Genomic DNA, 22144 nt, shown 5'->3' with positions numbered 1-22144 from the left:
ATCCAGAACCTACAAAGAACTCTAACAAATTTACAAGAAAAAAACAAACAACCCCATCAAAAAGTGGGCAAAGGATATGAACAGACACTTCTCAAAAGAAGACATTCATACAGCCAACAGACACATGAAAAAATGTTCATCATCACTGGCCATCAGAGAAATGCAAATCAAAACCACAATGAGATACCATCTCACACCAGTTAGAATGGCGATCAATTCACTACTTTAAAGCACATCTTTTTTACAAAGGTAAATGCATAGTGTTGTACTTTTCTGGAAATGAAGAAACAAAAAAAGGGAACATTGATTTTACAAAATTAATTTCTAAAATCAAAATAATTTACTTTTTATGTTATTGTTAACGTGACTTGTTCATTCAGTGAGACATAAAATTATTCAAATTTATATAGCAATGTCCATTTAGGCAGCATTAATAGAAAAAAATTCTTTGACAGGTATGAGATAAATTTGTTAACTCACTCAAAAATATTTATTGAATGGCTGCTATGTTCCAGGCCTTATTCCATGTTCCAAGAATATAACAGTGAACAATACAGACACACTTCCTGACCTCACAAATCTTGCAATCTTCTGATCTTTGAGAAGATTTATTTTTAATAACTTCTGAGATAGAATTATCCTTCATGGTGTCATAATAATTTAATCTTTACATTCCCAACAAAATTCTTATATCAGTAATATAATTGACAATTACAGAAACCAACCTTTAAAAATAAAAACTTAATTTACTCAACATATTTTCAATTCACTAACAACTTATAACTACAATTTAAAATTGTAAGAGAGATAATTTTAAAATAATCTTCCTGTGATCTCTATAAAAGTTTCTGACATGCTATAGTTCACATTACAACATCAAAAAATAAAGATCTAACAGTCTCATTTTGATGTTAAGAAAAAAAAGCTCTATTATATCAAAACTGAATTAAAAGTTAAGAGAAAGGTCATGCATAGCTGTTTTGATTTTTTGTAATTGCATTACTTTTATTTTTTAATTTAAAATATAATTGCTAGGATTAATAATCCTTATATTGTTATTTACTACATAGTTATGTAAAAGTAGTGTTTTATTATATTTTTGGTAGTTGATTTTTCTTTCCTCTAACAACTTTAATTATTTAAATTTCCTGTACATATTTGAGTTTGTGCCCTCTGTTTTATAGCATCGTAATGGAAGTGCTACTCTGTTGGAGTGAGGAAATTCTATCTGGAGTATGGGACAAGGTATTGATTTCCCACTGTAGTAGGATAATGGTTTCTTAAATATCCAAGTCTTGTTGAATGGGAGGGGAGCAATGTGATCCAACAGACAGACAATTGTATTTACAATCAAGAAACACAATTTATGCTCGTATGATTTTGGCCTACCTGATTCTTCATATCCATTCAAAAGTCTTATACTCATCCCATAATGGTCTGTGGTGTTATTCACAACAAACAAACCAATGTTCCTTATCCTTTCTCCAAACTCTCATCTATTTTGAAGCTCGTGACAACAGTTTATGACACACATTGCCCCTTTTTGCCACAGCTATTTATAGCTCTCCAGATCTGTAATTTAGTCTCCCTCATTCTCTGAAAATTCAGTAATTCAGCTTACTATCTTTCTCTTCCAAACTATCCCTGCAACTTTTCAGTAAATTTCCTATCCATATACACTATGCTTACCATATCCATTTACACATGCAGTTCCTTTAGAAATTCTCCTTCAATGGACTTCTGGCCCCTGTTAGTTCAGCCACCTAAACTTTGAAAATTACCAGTAACAGCTAACCCCTCTTCCTCATTTTTACTAGGTTCATTCCATCTTCCAATCAATCCATTGATACTACTGTATTTTCACTGTTCACCATGTCTTTCCTACCTATCTAACTTACATCTTATGACCACTCATTATAATCTCTTTCTTTTGTTCATAAAGCCTCAATACCATTATCAACACTCCTGCTTTATTTTCCTGAAAAAATGTTTACTGTTTTCACTGGTCACCTGTTCTAAGTCATCATCGAATAAGTGAACTTAAAGGAGAAAACCTCACAACAATGCTGAATGATCTCATTTTAATATCCTGACCATTGAACTCAAGGGATTCCTTAAGGCTGTAGGGTGATACCACTCCATCTCCTTATTCAATTTACTCTCCTATTATTCTGCATAACTGTTCCAATTACTCTCCTCTCTATGGAACTACAGCATCTTTTTCCAGATACAAAATCATGGCTATTATTTCACTGAGAAAGTAGAAAGTGTATGAAGGAAACGCCTGCATGAGCCCATCATCAAGTCTATCAACCCTCCTATACTCCTATCCTCTTCCCACAACAAATGAGCTATATGCTCCTATGTAAGTCTCAGCTCTATACTTGTGCAATGGATCCTATTACCTCTTGTTTGCAAAGTGAATGACTCTAGCAACTTCTCTATCATGTTCCTGTATGATCAATGTTTTCCTTATTATTTGGATATTTTCATTTGCGTAGAAACATATTGCAGTTTCTACTGGCTTAGAAACAGAGCAACAAAAAGTAAATAAAAGTCCCTTCACTCTGCCTCTTCCTTTAATGCCTGACTTGACTGTTCTATTCAACGAAACTCATTGAAAGTGTAACTGTACTTACTGTCTGAGCTCTTTCTCTTCCCATCCTCTCTCCAACAAACTTCAATCAGACTTTGCTTCCTCTACTCTGAAGAAATATCACATGCTGTTGTCATCTCTTCTCACCTGAATCCAGTGGTCAATCATCAGTTCATGTTTAAGTTGACTTAACAGTATCTTTTCACACCCTGTTATCATTCTACAACTTTTAGAACATTAATTTCCTCAGACCACAACTACATTCTACCTTGGCTGCTGCTTCTATTTTTTTTTTTTTTTTTTTTTGCAAGTTTAACCTGATAATTTATTTGTGGGAAAAAAAAGCTAGTTTTGATGAGAAAAAGTTCAGTCCTTTTCTTGTAAATACAAAGAAACTCAACAGGAACTTTAAAGGTTGTAGGACAGAAAAGGCAAGAGTAACTCTTGTAATTCTTTTCAATTAAACAGACAAATCAACTTGAAGAACAGTGTTAAAACACTATTCGGCCTGAATATTTATTAGCCTATACATCCTGTTGTTCAATTGTGTTTTGATTTTTTAAAAAAGCAAACCAACGAAATTTATAAGAGGTATTGCCCCATTTAGAGTGCTGAAAATAACTTAGTTTCCCTCTCCAAGGATACTTTTCATCCTCTAAAGCATAAAATGCTATATAATATCTTATGCAAATTAACCAGTGTTTTTACAAAAGTAATGCAGTTTTGGACTGATGATATTACACTGCATTTGTGGTAAAGTACTAAGCATAAGATCAATTAGGCATTTTCAGTCTAATCAGTTTCTAAGGATATCATTTAATTCTTGGCAATATATAATAACTGGTATGATTTTGGTATTTAAATCATAAATTGTGGAGAACAAGAAGAAATGTATTATAGTAACAGGATTTATATCTAGCAAACAGTTGCAGTGTTGAACAAAGCTCTTCTATGAACTTCGTGAATTTGTTTTGCCGTTGGTCACCTGTAGTAGAGCCTTGATTTGATTCTTCTGTCTTCATGCTTTTTCCATCTGCAGTCTTTAACATTTCTTCATCTTTGCCATCATCATATAGATCTTTTGACATTAATTCTCTAGCTAATTTGATACTAAGTCATTCGTTGTAGTGAAGCTTCCTTTCAATTTCAAATTGTCTCCTTTTATCTCCTTCCTCAGGTGAGAGGTCACTAGCCTCCTGTCCACTGTTTTCTTGTTCTTGAACCCTATACTTTGGATCCAAGCCTTCAGCAGCAGCTAATTTGTTAGCTAAGATATCTGCTGCCATGGCTTCAGTGGTTTCTGTATCACTACATGCATCTTCACCATCCCCATCTTAACGACAGTAAGGAGTGCTTGGTTCATCTATTTTCATTAAACCATCGTCTTTGTCTGCTGGATGATATGTCGCCAGGATGTTCATTTCTTTCCACTTCTGGAATTTTTTGCTCCGCTCCTCGTCGACACTCCCGCTGGGCTGTTCAGCCGACGCCACCATAGGGGAAGCTGTAGAGGTCTTGTTCTTCAGGATCCCTTTGATGGGCCAGTGCGAGGCAGTCCAGGCCGCCATTTCCGGGCGCTCCTGCTGTTGGCTCAGGGTCACCGCTTGGCGTCGGGTCCGGAAGAGAAGAGTCGGGCCATGGCAGAGACAGTGCAGAGAGCCGCGGTGCCCGCTTAGGGTAAAGCGGCCGCATCTGCTGTCTCAGAAGCGGCTACCTGAGTGGTTGTCACGAAACAACGACCCCCGCGCCACAGCCAGCGCCGGAGGAGTGGCGGCTGCTTGCGGGCCCTTAGCCGCCGGCACTTCAGCCGCACTAGCCGGGAGACGCCGGCAAGAGCTCCAGCGCTGGAGGGACGCCACGCCAAGCGGGCCCGCTCTCTCGGGATATCTTAGTTTGGTTTAAATTCTATCACACTGGCAGCTGTTTCTCACTCCCCTTTGCTTGTTCTTTCTCATTTTGTGGGTCGGAAATCTCTTGTATGTCTAAGAACTCAGACTTCCGACTACTTCTCTATTATTTCTGCACACAGTTACTAAGTTATTTCATGCAGTCCAATGCCTGGAAAAGCCATCTGTATGTTTGACGTCTGTTATATCACTTTATTCCGAGGTCTGCTTTTGTTTTCGGCACATCATAAGTCCTTTTAAAATACTTTGTGAATAAATATAGAGATGAGTGAGACCTAAAATATCAGGTATCTTTATACAAGGAGCCATTGAGATGGTTATAAGCAGAACCAGTGCCAGTCTTTGGACTTTTGATCTTATATTGAGTCCAAATTAGGAATTCCTTCTTTCATTATCAATTTATTTTTAAATGCATAATTTTTCTCCTAAAAATGGTGCCTGTCAGATGATTGATGCCTTTATACTTGAATATCAGTCATTAAACATTTCATTTACCGTCAAAATAGTACTCAGCACTATTAAATCTCTTTAATTTTGAGAATGGATTGAATGACTTGCAGTGTCATGATATCTGGCAATTTGGATGTTATAAGAAATACAGTTGATAGAAAGAGACAGATAGATGACAAATAACATAATATTTCTTACACAAATTTTCAAACAATTAAATTACAGCTTTTATTTTTATTTTGGACTAAGATATAACTGGTATTAAGTCAGGAATAGTGTGATCTTTGGAAATTCATTTATAACCTCACATTCCTCCTTTGTAAAATGAAAAAAAAAATAACTTTCTCAGTGAGTTGTAAGGAGTAAACGAAATAGTTTAGAATAGTGTCTGGCATAAAAAAAGCTCTTTAAAAGTTAATAATAATAATTATGTAATCAGTTAATTCAAATTGACATCAAATTAGAATTATATTTATTAAATACATTTGTGATGTCAAGATACACTAATATATCTAAGATTTAAAACTGAATCATAGTTAACTTCTTTTCAGTGTTCTTTCCTTTCGTAACAAGTGTGTGGTACTTATCTTAATATTTTTGTTAGTGTTTTACTTGAACCATAAAATCACTACATGACTTCAGAATACAGTATTCCTAGCAGCTGTTTCTCACTGCTGATTCACTAACATCTGTTTCTCATTCCTGATTCACAGAACTGGCTGTGGTAAGAAAATAATAATGCATATTAAGCTGATTATTTTATATGTTCTCCAAATCAATCCGTTTCTAGACTACCTCTCTTGGCCCACTATTATAGCATATTTTTTGCAAATATCGGGACATATCTACAGCTTCTGTAATCATAAAAAATCATTTTCAGTCTTGGCACTAAAACTATTTGCATATATTCAGAAGAATATTTGATTTTGACCTTCGATTCATTTCCCTAACATTTTTCAAATTTATCCTTATTGATTCAATTAATTATTTATGAAATGTACTTTTTTCATGCCTGCAATATTTTTTATGTGTTTGACACAAATGTTTAAGTTAATATAAAATTTAGGTTAAGTACATCAAATACTAAGAATGCTAGTTCAATATATGGTGACCTTTAGAGAATTATTTGTGTTAGAAAATACACTTTGTCAATGAATGCTTACTTAGAAAAGCATTGTGTCCCGCTCAAGTGTTGCTTAAATAGAATTTATACAGTAATAGGTCATCTTAAAAAAATATGCCAGATGGTGAAGGAACTGAGGAGCAGGTTGAGTTAATGAAAAATGCATTGATGATGCTAGGACATTTGTCTGAAATTATAGAGCAAATTGTGGGGGAAGGCACAAGTAAGAAGGAGGTTTAATATTCAAAAGGTGTTTTTTAAATTAGTATCAGCAAAGACCTATGTCTTCTTCCAACAATATCTTAAACTAAAAAAGTAGACTAGTGACACAGGACCCCAGTGGTGCTTTGCCAGCTGGTGACTTCTGATGTTGGTGATGCCCCTACCCAGGATTGCCCTTGAATTGCCACAGGAGGCACCCACCCAATTGGTTCAGTGGGCTGCCTTTGACTTGTGCTCCAGGCTGGATCCAGTGCTCACCGTGGTATCCACGTTCAGCCTGCCGCTCAGCCAGGCATGCAGCAACCTGCTTCCACCTTGGGCACCTGCATCTGAATGAGGGGAATGCAGTGGCTCCCAAGAAACTCGGAGACACCAGCAACTCAGGATCCCCAAAGAGAGTATTATTCCCACCTTTTGCAGCTCAGTGGACAGGGGTGTGTTAACAGCTTTTTCAGTCCTGTTGCCCAACTCCAGCGTGTGGTTCCTGGGCTGACAGCCACACCGCTGCTTTCTGTTGTATGGGGCAGTCGCCCAACACTGGCAGAGGACCTTGGGCTAGAGTGCTTCAGCCTTTTTCATACCCACATTTGGCAGGTCCCAAGTTCTTGCCCCACTTCCAACAAGAATGAAGTTACTCTGACAACTGAAGGATGAGCAGGGCAGAGACTTTTACTGAGCGACAGCACAGTTTATAGGAGAGAGGGGACCCAAAAAGGACCGCCCCCTACCCAAACTCGAGTAGCCTGTGAGGTGTCTGAGTCCGACTGTGTCCTTGGTTTTTATGGGCTCAGAATGGAGGAAGTGCATGCTGATTTGTCCATGGGCAGGAGGAAGTGGTGCTCAGTCGGTCCATGGTTGGGTGTGGAAAAAGCACCATCTGGCTGGCTGATAGGCGTCAAGGAAGTTCCCACTCCTGGTCGCAGACTCTACTTGGAACTGGAAGCCCAGCCCCCAGACTTCAGGCTATCCTTGACTTGATGGTTGGGTCCCACCAGGGACCTGCCCTGCCTAGGAACCTGTCTGCCTCCTGCCACCATCAATAGCATCTTTTATAAATGTAAGTTCACAAATACTGCATCTTAGATTGTAACCATTTAGTGCTAGCATTGAATAATTATGTACTATAAGAGGAAATATTTTAAGACAGAATTAGTGACTATAGTTAAAAAGTTATAAGTTGAGCTATTATCTGTTTATTTTTGGATAGCGGGGTGTCTTTTTAGTTGCTAAAACTTTTCATTCCAGTTTAATACAATAAACTTAAAAAACTGTTTAGCTAAAATGTATATTCCATCATCTTAATTCAGTTTTTATGTCTCCTCATGCAAGGAGCAAGAGGTTGGTAGACAGTTTAATTCAAATGAGAGTTCAGAAATTAGAAACTTGGAAAAATTGCCAAATAGCTTGCACCAGGCACTCCTTTAAAGTAAACACTAAAAGATATCAACTCATCAAGCTGTGTCAACACTTTGATTCTCCTCATTTATTCTTCAAGGCAACTGAAAATCCGTGAGATTTGTAAGGTATTGACCATTATGTTTGCATCCTCTATGTTTCAATGAAATCCTTTTTTGCCTATTATGTAAGTGTTCCCAAAACCAACTCATTATATTCTATATCAAAAATATAATATTTTAATTATGGAAACCTCTCTTAATTTTTCTCTTAATATACTTATAGTATTTATTCCATAACTCTAGGTACAATTATATATGTGAATACATTTATATGTTTTAAAGTCTCAGTCATTTTTGGGTTTTATCAGAAAATGAATTGTTTTCAAACTCAGTTTGAAGTCTTCATTAAAAATAAAATCTAATGAATTATGTAGTGAAATTCCTTTTAATGTCACTTATATATAACTAGAATTAAAGAATTAAAACAATATTTTCCATGGTTTCAAAAACTATCCTTCTCTTCCACTCTTATTGACATAGTCAGTGAATAAATTATCTAATTTACCATGTTCTCACATAGAAGTGTTGGTTTCACCTTTTTGAAAACATGATCTTCTAGAAAATGGGGAAATGCCAGCATGCTAAAATCAGCAATCTCTACGATGCCATAGGCATAAGCAGAAAAAAAAAAAAAAGTCATGATTCCCTAAGTTAATTTCTGAATAAAATAAAAATGTGTGGAATTGGGAGAGCGTAAGATAGGCAAAAGAAGATTAGAAAAGTTACAGAAAATCCTTGAAGAAGTGACAAGCAGGATAGAGACAGGTCAAAGTAGATTTATTTTTATGTCAGTATTCACTTATAAGTTATGGTGGACTTCTAAGCTTACACGTTTAACATATCCCTACTTTGCTCATAAAGTCCTGAAGCATGATTTTATTCAACTATAATTAGTTTGGAGAAAAAGTGATTTGAGAAATGATCTCTTTTACATAATGATATTTTATGGATAATTAATGTTCATAACATTAGATTTTTAAGAAAGCAAATAAAACAATGCTAACATCTGTTCTGATCCACATTTTAATATAACAGTTTTCACAGATAGTTTGTGATTTTGCTTTTCAATTATCCAGGGAAGTGGATACATTGTGTTTATATGTGAAATGACATACAGTTACTTTAAGATTTTAGAGAATATGATAAATGAAGAATTAAAAAGTCTCATTTTCCAGCTTCTAATGTTCCCTTGAAGAGAATGCCTAAGGTAAAAGCAATGTTAGTTTTTCACCTCATTTCACTGATGCAGTGGCAATTCACAGAAGTGCCTCTGTAAGTTAAGAAGGTATATCGAGGTGTATAAATTTGAATGCATTCGTGCATTTGATTTTTACTTCAAGCTGCATTTTTCCTTTATATCAGAAAACCTTTGAGACACAAGTGGTTAAATGAAGAATAATTAGAAGCAAGGTAAGATTGAATAAGCATAACCCAAGTAGAGAATGATGCCTCAACACTTTCTATTAATGAATATTTATGTCCTTTTACTGCTTGTACAAACACATATTTCTGTGCATATTCAGTTAGCTTTAATACTTTAAATAAAATTTTTAAAGGTTTAATTTTAATACATAACTTTTGCTTGAAATACATCTTTATTTAAATTATTTATTCCATTGTACCCATCATAACCTTTTATTTTAGATTCTGGAAGGTTCCATAATGTTTGGTTAAGAATTTATTTCTCTAAATGTTGAATAGTTCATGCATTTAATGAGAAATATATAATCTTGTATTTCTCTAAACTTGCAAATTCACTTATACTTCACGTAAGAATGCACCATCAATTTATTTATTTTTAAGATAAACTGAGGCCGGGCGCGGTGGCTCAAGCCTGTAATCCCAGCACTTTGGGAGGCCGAGACGGGCGGATCATGAGGTCAGGAGATCGAGACCATCCTGGATAACCCAGTGAAACCCCGTCTCTACTAAAAAATACAAAAAAAAAAAAAAAATTAGCCGGGCGAGGTGGCGGGCGCCTGTAGTCCCAGCTACGCGGGAGGCTGAGGCAGGAGAATGGCGTGAACCCGGGAGGCGGAGCTTGCAGTGAGCTGAGATCCGGCCACTGTACTCCAGCCTGGGCGACAGAGCCAGACTCCGTCTCAAAAAAAAAAAAAAAAAAAAAAAAAAAAAAAAAAAAAAGATAAACTGAAAGGAATGATTAAGATAGTATTGCTCGAATTTACATTTCATTTTTAGAGCACAAAATAATGATTTTCATATCTTCATAATGTATATTATAATCCTCAAAGGTCTCTAATATACAAAATGAATTTTTCACCTTCCTTCTTTGTTTGCTTCTTTACCCTATTATTATTCTTGCTTTGTGACATTTTGTTTCTGCCATCTTACTGACAAAAATAAAAATATTTTCAAACATGTCATATTAATATACTTCAAAATGTATTATATATTGTAAGTAGTCTCTGTGCAAATTAATGCTCTTATCTTATTTGAAGTTTGTTTATTAAAAATATGATTAGATTTTCTAGATATTTTATGGTTTACTTTTCTTTAAAGTGTTTGCATTAATCACTGTGATTACTGTACTTTTTCTAATTTACTTTTTGTTCTTCCTCCTATAATACTGTCATTCTCCCTTTCCTTCAGCTAACTGGAGTACTTAGTTAATTTATTTTTTTCTGAAATTAACATTTAATTATTCACTTCATAATTGTGAAAAAGTTTTATCTATATCCCGTGATATTTTGTTTCATAGAAAGGTTTCTTTTCACAAAATGTATTTGGTTATTTGCATTTTTATTTTTTATGGAACTTTTAAGCAAATCCTAAGGAATCTAGAAAAGCGAAATCAATCTTGAAAAAGAGCAGATATGAAGATTATGCACTACCATATATCAAGGGTTCCTATTCTGCAATAATTAAAACAATGTAGTATTAAACAAAAATAGAGTGTACTCTAATGGAACAAAAGCAAGTCCAGAAAGAGACTCACCTCTATAGGCTCATGATCTCTCTCTCTCACTCGCTCTCTCTCTAAATATATATATATATATGAAAAAATGTAGCTTATTTTTTTAATAAGTCATGCTGAGGAAATTTGATATACATATTGGATTTAAAAGCACCTTGAACTTTAACCTCATACCGTAACAAAAGTCATGATTTCCTAATAATTCAAGATAATTCAATAATTCTGTGTGTGTGTGTGTGTGTATACACATGCACGGGGCCAAGACTTGACTGGATACTGCAAAAAAGAGTACAACCAAGTTGCCTGATAATGAAACATATTCCAACTTGCTCACTAATCTTTGGAGTCCTTCAAATTAAACAACAACAAGATAGCAATCCTCACCTATCATAATGTTTATTTTAATTAAGCTAAGTAAACATTATTCCCTCCATGTATTTAATAATCTTTGTAGAACACATAGCACAATATTGCTTTTTCTCATTAGAGAATCACAGTGTGTGTTTCCTGAAGTAGTACAATATTCTAAGTAAGATTTAATCTCAGTTCACAACTGACTGAAATTCAAGGGTAATTTGTAGTTTTAAAATATCCCCAGGTGAAAGAAATATTGTATTCCTTTTTTTTTTCCTGAGCAAAATATATCTGTCCCACTCCACTCACTCTCTCCAGAGTTAAACTTTAATTGTTTATGAAGATTGCCCCTTGAAAGCATTTGAGCGTCCTGAGTGTCCTGAAGTTTATACACTTCAGGGAAATGGGAAGAGCTTCCTGTTGTTGTCATGACTGACATGCGCCTTCCTGGGCCGACTTGGCACCTTTCCTGTGCCCACATGGCCCCTTCAAAGTTCAATGGTAAATCCCCCTAGAATGATTGTTTCTCCCATAGGCAACGTTCAGCCAACTAGGCTTTTGCTTAGAACCCCAAGGCAGAAGTGCTACATGTTCATTTTCAGCCTCTGCAAAGACTTATATATGCAAATTCTTTGGGATTATTCATGCAAACAGCATTCTAGTCCCTAATGATCTCAGTTTAGGATTTCCAGCACTATTTCTAATGTCGTACTACACCTGTCTCCCACATCAAAGCACCGGTATTTCAATTTGCCCTGCCTCTGAGATAATCCACTTTAATCTGTCTCACTCCCTATTGCCTCTAGAAGCCATATTAGAAAAAAATTTAACATTTCATTCATTCTGGGAGAAAGATAGCTTAAAATCATACTGTGACTGCCTGCACATGATCTTTGTAAAAAAGAAAAATAAATAAAATTATTCCTTTTTCTCTGGTAATGTATTCTCTACTATCAAAATTGTGCATGTGAGGGGAGGAATCCATTCACTAGGGGAAGGAAATCAACAAAGCTCTATTTATCTTAATAATTCCTATGCTCCACAAACAAGAATAAAGTAAATTCCACCAGAGTAATTCAGAAATCTTTATGTATGATAATATTTTCCTTACCTAAAATGCATTTACAGGCATTTATTTCTTAACATCTCTTTTTTCAGCCACATTAATTTTCACACTGAAATCTATGATGCTTAATACTTATTGATGGCAATTAGAAAAAAGAAGAAAAAGGAAGTTGGTAGTAAAATGAAAAGTAAAGAAAAAGGTAGATAGATGGGCACATTTTTGCAATAATACTTGGAACATGTAAATGATGCAGATGAATAAATAAACTTAAATCTACAGGCCAATATCTATGAGAAAAAATGCTGAAACAAAAAGAGGAGGTTATGCCAGACTTTGTTTTTTGCTGTGATGGAATCAAAGATAGAAAGGTAGAACTAAATATATATTTAGCAGAAAAAGAGTGTGCCTACTCTACTAAATAAAAATTATCTTGGTGACAATCAGGTTTAAAAAATATAAAGTACAAATTTTAAGAAATCAAAATTCTAGATAAAAGTCAGATAACTACGCTACAAAAAAACAACTTTGGATGAATATTTTCTGAAAAATAGAAAAACTTGAGTTAAATTTCATAAAAGTACCATCTGAATACTCTAGAAAGAATAAATTCTGACAAAATTTTTAGAAAATAAAGATTGGTAAGTGAAAATTAATTGTCCAGGGGCTTTTATAAGTAATTTAAATGTCTATGACTGCTTGACCCGATGTCCATGTTATCGAACATTTCAATGATCAAGAATCAAGGTTTATGACACTGCGCTATAAAAACTGGTAAAATTGTCACAGAGCTTAGAGAGGTACATGTAAATAGGCGACTAATAATTGTGTCTTTTGAATAAATTAAATACATTAAATACAAAAATAGATTTCTGGAATATTAAAGAAAGTTTAAATTTATAGATATAATTTAGAAATGATATGACTAGAGATGATAATTGAAATATTACATTGGCTAGCACTTTCTGGGAAAAAGCATTAAAAATAACATCGACAGTGTCCAAAGCTGCTCTTTGAGAATATTCAACAGAAAGTGCTCAATTGAATAATTTTACTCATTACATTGCTATGGTATATGCTTGATTCAAATCTCTTTCAGGAGTAGATGTACGGCTTAGATTTTCCTTCCACTACAGTACTACCGAGAGTAATAATCAAATGGTAGTTGTAAATGCTAGTTGATTGATTACTAAGCAACTTATAAGCTTTTTTCCCCTTTAATAATGTTCTATACTTACCAGGTTGTATCAGTGATGAAATGTTCAAGGCCTGAAATGTCTACGATTAATGTCATTCTTTGTGATAAGATATTATTTAATCAGAAGGACCATGTCCAAAAGAAAATATGTTTCCTGGGAAAGGGAGCATATCAGCCTATTATGATACATTCATGGATAAGAAAGACCAATCATGAACTCTGGGTATTCCTACTTTGATGTTGCAGAGATTGCAATTACATTTGCACTAATATATTTTCAGCCTGAAATAATACATTGAGCTTTTGATAAATGCCCTAAGAAATGATAATGTTGGCTCCAAAAAAGATTTCTGCCATCAAGGGGACTAAAGGAGTTAAAACTGGAAGCACACCCTGGTATTAAAACCAGGAAAATAGTGGACCCTAGGAGATAGACATCTACTTTTTAAATTGTGTTTTTTGGGAAAAGCAAAAATATTTTATTCTCATTAATAGATTTCTTTCACTGAATATAAACATAAGCTTAGATCTTGATGTGATTAAAGAATATATTCTTTTTTATTCTTTTTTCTTAATGCTAATCTAATTAAAGCTTTTCATGAGGTATCCCATAATTTAGCAAACAATTATTTTCAAAAATTGGAACAAAGTTGTCAGCAACTGTTCAACACTGATAAACTCCTGAAACACTTTCTAGCTTTGGTTCATCAAAACAGACGGTACATTTTAGTCAAACACCCTGATGATATACACATTTTAAATATCTACTTTTTATATATTCTTTAATTGTGGAATTATTGGAAAATTCCCAAATGTTCATTTGCCTCCTTTTTTTAAAAATGGGCACCTACCACTTCTCTTCTGATTTTTAAACTATGCATTTAAACATTTTATTACTATTAATATTAAAAAATAACCCTTGCTTTTTGATGTAGATATGCTGACGTTTTTTCCTCATTTGCTGCATTAATTTGATAATAATTTGAAATGGTCCTAAGTTATTCTGCCAATTTAAGACTACACACACACACACACACAAAAATAAATAAATAAATAAAAATAAAAATTAAATAGAAGTAGAAAATAGTTACTAAGCAGCCAAACTTTGATATATGTAAGTTGCTGCTTTGTTTTGTTGAGTTTCAGAACTTAAGGAGATATATTCTTTTCCCAGTTCTTCTGATTTATTTTTACTCAAATCCTAAACATTCCATTAATCTTCTGTATGTTTGACATTGTTTAATATCAGTGAGTACTTATTCCAAAATAAAACTCTAATTCCATTTCTTCTTATGACTTAGTACACGTTGTTTATGGTGACTCTTGCCTGAAATAATGAGATGGAAGTTTTCTCTCTTCTTTCTCTCTCTCTCTCCTTTCTCTCACACACACATGCAGACACACGTGTCTGTACAGACACACACAAACACTCATGCTCATAAGATCAATATTTACTGAGTGTTCACTCAGTTACAGGCATTTGCTCTACAATTAGTAATACAGCAGTACACAAGACCAAGTTCTTAACCTCTTAGCCTTTTGCGAATTACATACTGGCATCTGGGTCTACTTGTAAAAGTTTTTTTTTTTTTTCTGACTATCATGTAATGTATGTTCATTCATGGCTTGTGGGTAATATATTGGTGTATTAGAAATTTAATGTTTATATAGTTAAACTAAATATAACATTTAGTTAACATTTGAAAAACATGGAACGTCTTTATATAGTTAAACTTACTAGTTTCTAGCAGTGCCAATGAAATAAAACAATAAATTATAATTTAAATGGTATTTAATCCACAAAACTATATCTTAACTTTTAAAACAATCATTCATATGATCAAAAAAGAAAGGTACTAACAATACTACTGCATGGTTAGTGAATAATTCTCAATAAAGTAGAGAACAAAATGGCCAACTACAAACTTATAAAGTAAGCTTATAAGACATTGATTAAGCAACAAATTTAATATTAACTTATATTATTTTCTGTGAAAAAATTAAAGTTTAAACAAGAGGTGTACATAAATAATGTGATAAAATATTTGAACCAATGAATATCATATCATTTTTCATGTGTTCATATGTAGCTATCACTATTTTTTTGTTCTGCCCATGATAAAATTGTGGGAAAGATAGAATAACTTTTACAAGACTAGTATTAACACTTCCATTTTTAAGATAAGGAAACGGATTCAGAAAATACACATAAATATGGAAGAAAAATTAATAAATTATAAGAATATGATTTAAACCCAGAACTGTCATCACCTTCTAAAAATTCTCAATTGTTCTAACTTAATCCTTTATGATATTATGTTCAAAGTGTGGGCTCTAGAGAAAATATGACTATTGTTTTAAATAAACCTCTACTACTTACTGTCTGTGCTTTCTCCAGTGCTAAATAAAACCATAATTCAGTTTCCTTATCTCTAAAATTTGGATGACAATGGTAACTATCTTATAGGTATTATGGAAATGATTTGAAATAGTATGCCATGTCTGTTATGTCAACTGGTATTTAGCACAGACTCTATTGATCTTAATTTCACTTCTCTTTTAAATCTTCTCTATCCAGGATGTGTATGTATGCAGTGTGTGTGTTCTTTTTGTTAGAATTACCAATTACCAGCCCTTACCTTTTGGCAACACATTAAGCACACAGAAAAAATAATCCCCATTTATACTTTTCCCACTTTTAAAGTATTAAAATTAATGACATAGAGCATGCAATCAAAACCTGCTGAACAATTATATAATTCTAATATCATGCATATCATTTCCATTGTTAGTGAAACTAATAATGTTAGCTCCACTTCAGTTAAGCTGAAACTATCTCCATAGCCTTTTCCATGCATTGCAGAAGCAATACCTTGTTGATCATCAAATATTCCTGAAAGTCATTGCAATGTTAGCATAACTCTAGGTTAGCACAGTAACACATCACATTTCTCCTTTGCTATTTTTATTTTTCTTAGTGAAGTAAAATTTCTTTATTCTTCTTTCAGCTTTTATTTAATTTCATTTTCTCTCTTAAGTGCTATTTATTCATACATATTAACTATTCCTTGTATAAAATTCTTAGAACCAGAAGTGTATAAGATTTTGAATTGTTTGGGATTTTGAAATATTTGCATACACATAATGAGACATCTTGAGGTTGAGACACAAATCTAAACACAAAATTTATTTTTCATAAACACTTTACCAAGATAGTGTGAAACTAACGTTACATAATATTTTTAACAACTTTGTGAATAAAATAAAGTTATTGTACAGTGAACCATCAGAAACCAAAAGTGTTACTATCTCAGCCACCCATGTGAACAATCTGTTGGGTTTTTTCTCTTTTTTTTGGCATCACCATCATGCCTAACTCTGAATTTGTAACTACTGATAAGCATTTTCTTATATTTCTTCACACGTAAGTACTTAACCATAATAAATAAAACATAATATTGATACAGTGAAAAAATAATATGTTTAGGTTAACTAAGCAGCACACTAGCTTCACCAGAACACCTTTAACAGCTGTTAAACAGCAACAACAAAAAATAAGAGTGGGCTTTCAGTCTCCACCTAAGAAACTGTGTTTTGATTAAAAGGTTATTGTACACAGTATTTTATCTTTTGTAAGTGAGAATAAAACACTAGAAACAGTTGCCAACCAGGAAGTGGATCCTCTAGGAATGAGGAAACATTCAGCTGGATGGCTTTTTTAAATGCTTCCTCCAGAATCATCTGTCTCATTAAAAATGCTCTTAGTCTTAGAAGTCGCTTTCTGATTTTATGAACTGACAAGATATCTGTTTCTGTTATGAATGCACGCTGCTTTAGCCCTTCAATAAGCTAATCACACATTTTCACCATGTTCTCATGGGCCCTTTCTCTGCAATGTAAACATCATCTTCATGATCACTATTTTCATGATCACATTGATTCAGAACCATTTTGGCTATATGATCATCAGTCAATGAATGAAAAACTGTATTCTCATTATCACTGTTAAAACTTCCTAAATTCCACTTCTTCCAGCTTACTGAGGGACTCTGAAGGTATTTTTTGCATATGTAAGGAGATCGGACATCGTTTTTTCTCTCACTTGATATGTGGAATTCTTCAAAGTCACCAACTTATTCATCATCATCACTAAACATGGTTACAAACTAGAGGCTATTCCAGGCATGCACAACTGTGTCTTTAGTCACTTTATTCTAAGCACTGGCAACAGCATAGATGACATCCTTCATGCTAAACTACTTTTGCAAATCTTCTACCTTTACATCTCTGTTCACTGCTGCTAGCATGCTCTTCAAAAACTCTTTTTATATTTACTCTTTATTAATCTAAGGATTCCTTGGTGATATGACAGAATTAATGAAGTCATATTTGGGGAAAAACATGTGGCATAAAATTATTTTTGATGAGAATTTCAGCTGGAGGATGAGCAGAACAGTTGTCAAGGAATAACAAAATCTTGCAATCATCATCCAGTCCAGCGTTGTTGCAGTGAGCTTGAGCTGCTGGAACAAAATGTTTGTGAAATCAGTCAAAGAAGACACCTTGATGATTCATGCTTTTACTCCTTGAAAAGAGTGAGGATGCAAGCTTTTTCCTATCAAAGGAAGTTTATACTTATGATTGCCTGTTGCATTAGTACATCCCAGACACTTATTCGGTCCGGTCCTTTGCATACTTACTTCCTATAGTGACTGTCTTATCAGCTCTAGTCAATGTCTTTCTAGAGCAACAACACTAAAACAGAAATGAATATTTCATCAGCATTATAGACTTGTTCTGGTACCAGATTTTCATCAGTGATAACCTTGGTACACTCATTAATAAGTTTATCTACTGCGTAATGATCAGCAGATGCTTTATCACCATAAATCTTTAAAAATTTAATGTCTTGATTTTTCTTAAACTTTTGCAATCAATCTGTTTGATATTCACAGTCCTATTCAATTTTCTAATTGATCATAATAGATCTTTGCTAATGTCATGATCCACACACCATTAAGTGACATGTGTACACTGTGATGCTAACATATACATTTTGGTTACACAATTTACATTTTTATTTTTAGTTTTATGCAGTGTTTTGGTATTTTTGCATTATCTTCTTCTCATCACTTTCAGCACAGATCTTCAACAGTTTACCCTTAAGTTTCTTCAGGGATATATATATATATGTTTTTTTCAGGGATGCTAACGTATTCACTTTGGTTACACAACTTACATATTTATTTTTAGCTTTATGCAGTGTTTTTGCATTTTTCAATATCATCTGCTCATCAATTTCAGCACAGATCTTCAACAGTCTATTTTTGTGTTTCTCCATGGGTATATATGGCAGTTATTCCACCACCATATTCTTCTACAAGATGTTTCACACGTACACTGCTGTCCAGTTTCTCTGACAATTTGACTTTCTCTTACATAGATAAACAGAAATGCTTTACTTTTTCTTATTACCATTACCCACAGAGATATTTGCAGAACATTTTAACATTTTCAGTAATGTCTTTAGACCAAAGAGCAGAAAATAAGCAATAAAATGCACAATAAGTAATGCACATAAGTCTTGGCCCCATGCAGGGCACTGGTGGGAACACATATCCAGCCTGTGCATGCGCCATATTATTATCCTTTGTAGGAGGGAATGGAAAAGATATATCATAGCTGAAGTGGACTAGGAGAGTCGTTTTTCCTTGGAGATGCTGAATAAACTGTGGGTTGTGCCTTTTGACTGCAACCTATCACATGAAGTTAGGCGTGGAATTTTCCACTTGTGGCACCATATTAGCACTTAAAAAGTTTCAGATTTTGAAGCGTTTTTCATTTCAGACTTTCAGATTTGAGATGCTCAACCTACTATGGGTTCTGATATATTTCTTCACTTAATTTTTGTAGATATTTAGATTCTAGGGTTACACTTATTTTAATAAAATACTTAATGTATATTTGATTTATAGTGAAGAAAAGCAATATGTAAAAAAGGAGAAATATAAAAATAGCTATTCATTATTGTCCTTTATCCACCATTGAACTCACATCTTTACCACTTAATTTGTAGGAAAATTTCATATTTCAAGTATTTCTTGAAACACATAATCATGAGTTTCAAGTTATAGATGGTTTTTCGAAGAATGAAGGCTATGAAAACATTGGTTTCATTGGTAAAACAACACTTTAAGGCAATTTTATGAATATATGAGTAAGTATTTCCTGAACATCTATGATGATAATGCAAAGGAAAAATCCCAGGTTGTGACATAAAAATTTGTAAAATACTTCAATTGAGTAGAAACAACTGTGCATATTACTTCATGTCAGTGAGGCTCAGTAGTTTACTCTGTAATATGAGAAAATACTACTTTCTTTACAGTGTTTCTCTAAGAATTTAATTGCACATTACTTTGGAAAGCACTCTAAGATAAAAGTTTTTAAGTTTTATATATACCAAACATACAAAACAAAATAGCATAATATAATACACATCCATGTATTTACTTCCCATAATCAACAACTTTAATCAAACTTGCTTTATATTATTTCTAAGTATTAAAGAGGGAGTCAAAATTTTCCTCTCCTGAACAATTTCTATTTTATTCTTTCCCTCTCTAGTGCTGCTGTGCAACTCTCATAGTCATATTTCACATTATCATTAAGTATGTGTGCTTGAACAATATTCAGAAATGTTTTATAATTTTTCTTAATTAATACATTTCATCATAGTACACTTATTCCAAACATAGTGGTTTCTTACTCAACATTATACTTTTAAGATTTATTCACATTGATGCATTTGGGTCCAGCATAATCAATTGCTGTTTAATATTCTATGAAATAAATGTTGAGTAAGTTAAGGATATTTTCAGTTTTACATAATGGAAACTCCCATCAATCTTCCATTTAAATTTAGTGGTTATTTTCTCAAATAATAAAGATTTGGACAGAAAGTCAGTCACTAAATAATGTTATCATAAGCCAGACTCACCTCTTTCCATCAGCAATCCTCACATTCATTCTTAGACCTGTGGCCTCATAACTGAAAGCTAGTTGCTTCAATTCACCACATTATAGCAAAGACTTGGAACCAACCTAAATGCCCATCGATGATAGACTGAACAAAGAAAATGTGGCACATATACATCATGGAATAGTATGCAGTCATAAAAAAGGATGAGTTCATTTCCTTTGCAGGGAAATGAATGAAGCTGTAAACCATCATTCTCAGCAAACTAACACAGGAACAGAAAACCAAACACCTTTCTCTTTTATCTCATTTAGTAGTCTAATAATCAACCTTTTGCATTCTTTTTCTGGTATGTCAAAGATTTCACAATTATGTGGATACAGAGCTTGAGAGGTAATGTTATCTTTTGGAGGTGTTACATACATACTGTCATATTGCCGGAATTATTTTTCTGGCTCCTTCTCATTTGGGTAGACTATTTCTTCAAATTATTTTTTAATTTATTCTTGATTTGACTGTGTTCTTTTTTTAATTTTTTTTTTCCCTTAAGGATGTGAATTCAATGTTCATAGTTTATTGTGGCGTAATTTAGCTCTTGATGTTTTCAGGGGTAAAGACTCTGTATCAGCTCCTTGGTTATAGAGCGCCTGTGTATGTGGATTCCTCAGGTGGTGGTTGTAGTAGAAATGTGCTCAGTGTATGAGCAAGTTTACTGTCTCCTATGAAGCTAGAATGGCAGAGGTCTGTTGAACCCTATCTCATTCCCTTGTGGTTTTCACTTTATTTATTTTTCCCAGTATTCTATTTATTGGGTTGAATCGTTCTGGCTTCAGTCCAGTAGGGAAGGTGTCCCTGGGTAGAAACAAGTTGTCGCTAAAGCAGGTGGGTAAATGCAATATGCAATGGTAGACAGAGGTCACAGTCTTGAGAGGGTGGCTGAGGGATTACCCAATGTAACATGCTGAGGTCTTATCAGAGGGAAGAGTGGGAACTACCTCAGCTCTCCTGCCAGGCTGGCAGGAAAGTGATCCATGTTCTAGTTTTATTAATCCATTCTCACACTGCTATAAAGAACTACTTGAGACTGGGTAATTCACGAAGAAAAAAGAGGTTTAATTGACTCACAGTTCCACAGGCTTACCAGGAAGCATGACTGTGAGGCCTCAGGAAACTTAAAATCATGGCAGAAGGTGGAAGAGATGCAAGGACCTTTTTCACAATGGCAGCAGGAGAGAGGGGGAGAGAGAGCGAGAGAGCGAGAGAGCGAGAGAGCGAGAGAGCGAGAGAGAGAGAGAGAGAGAGAGAGAAAGTGCAAAGGGGTAAGTGTCACACACTTTCAAACAACCAGACCTCACGAGAACTCACTCACTACCAGGAGACCACCAAGGGGGAAGTCCTCCTGTATGATTCAATCACTTCTCACCAGGCCCCTCCCCAACATGTGAAGATTACAATTTGAGATGAGATTTGGATGGGGACACAGAGCCAAACCATATCACGGTCATCCTCTTGGCCCAGTATTCTGACTATTCAGGTCAGACAGGCACCTCTTTTCATCTGTAGGGATGTCGAGAGGACTTTCAAGTAGAGAGGAATTGTTACCTTACCCCTCATGCAAGCCTGAACCTGAAGAGCACTCCTTTAGTGGTGATGCAGTCACCCTGAAGTGTTCCAGAAAGACTGTTTATAGGTACGCCCATGCTGAGGTCCCATGAGAGAAGTCCCAGTCGTGTCTGTATGATGAATGAGTGGGAAAAGAAGTCCTCTTCTCCCAGACCTCTCACAAATATCAGGACTGCCTATTTGTATAGAGCTGCCGGTATTCCCTGCTGAGCCCAGCACTGCATCTGTGCCTCTACT

The 22144-nt window shown here is 34.3% G+C and overlaps 1 long non-coding RNA gene and 1 pseudogene across 1 annotated transcript in view; one reads left to right on the top strand and one right to left on the bottom strand.

The window, feature by feature from the left end:
• The window catches only part of LOC105495755 (uncharacterized), a 69885-nt gene that overhangs the window by 35870 nt on the left and 11871 nt on the right, over positions 1–22144 (top strand). The window lies entirely within an intron of this gene.
• Positions 3020–4941, bottom strand: LOC105495754 (protein phosphatase inhibitor 2 pseudogene; annotated as a pseudogene).

Source organism: Macaca nemestrina, chromosome 16 (genome assembly GCF_043159975.1).
Source record: "Macaca nemestrina isolate mMacNem1 chromosome 16, mMacNem.hap1, whole genome shotgun sequence".
Taxonomy (NCBI): domain Eukaryota; kingdom Metazoa; phylum Chordata; class Mammalia; order Primates; family Cercopithecidae; genus Macaca; species Macaca nemestrina.
This window is presented reverse-complemented; position numbering and strand designations above follow the sequence as displayed.